The 741-nt window shown below is 47.6% G+C and overlaps 1 pseudogene; it reads right to left on the bottom strand.

The window, feature by feature from the left end:
- Nucleotides 1-201: 201 nt before the first annotated feature.
- LOC146856422 (protein S100-A11 pseudogene) lies at nucleotides 202-538 on the bottom strand (annotated as a pseudogene).
- Between the last annotated feature and the right edge of the window lie 203 nt (nucleotides 539-741).

The raw sequence follows: 741 nt of genomic DNA, 5'->3' as shown, positions 1-741 counted from the left end.
AGGTGATCTGAAGAGTATGGGGTCCAGTCAAAAACAACAACGAAAATATACTTCAAAGAGGGACTGTGAGAAATGGCCCCCATTTCTGATCATTTATGACAAATGTGTAATCTTTTATGGAATGTAACTGGAAGCAAAGTGTGATGTACGTCAGTGCATACTTGAGATCCGGCTTGGGTGCGGAAGTTCACAGCTTTGTCTTCACATTATTGCCTTGTGGCAGGCAATCCCCATACCCTCAATCAGGCTCAAAAGCTCCTGGAAGTCAATCTGATTATCTTTCTTCCCACCAACTCCGCCATCCAAAGAGGCCTGCATTTTCTTCAGTGTCTCTTTGTGAAGCTTTTAAGCTCCGTTCATTAAACCTTCAAACTCGTTGAATGACGTTTTGCTGCGGTCCCCTTCCTTACCAGCGTAGCGCTGAAAAGTGGTGATCAGGTATTCCATGCAGTGCTCCATTTCTGAAGGTGGATCTCTACACATCTGTGCCATTGTGAAAGTTCTGGAAAGGGCTGGCTGTTTGTGTCTGAACCGTCTGTGGAGCAACGAACAACAGGCGAGCAGAGAGCTTCCCAGCTTTGTTCAGCCGCACATCCAACCTGCAGCTTCCACTGATGACCTCGAGGCAGGTCCCGCGCTCTCCAGAGCCATTCAGGGGACATTCCTCCTCCCCAACACCTGTCCTTTGGTGTCTACAAAAAGTGTGCCTACACAAGCTTACTCAGTGGTTATGAATGGAGT

The sequence above is a fragment of the Triturus cristatus genome, chromosome 4_1, assembly GCF_964204655.1.
Source record: "Triturus cristatus chromosome 4_1, aTriCri1.1, whole genome shotgun sequence".
Classification (NCBI taxonomy): domain Eukaryota; kingdom Metazoa; phylum Chordata; class Amphibia; order Caudata; family Salamandridae; genus Triturus; species Triturus cristatus.
Note: the sequence above shows the minus strand (reverse complement) of the source record. Positions and strands in the feature narration are given on the sequence as shown.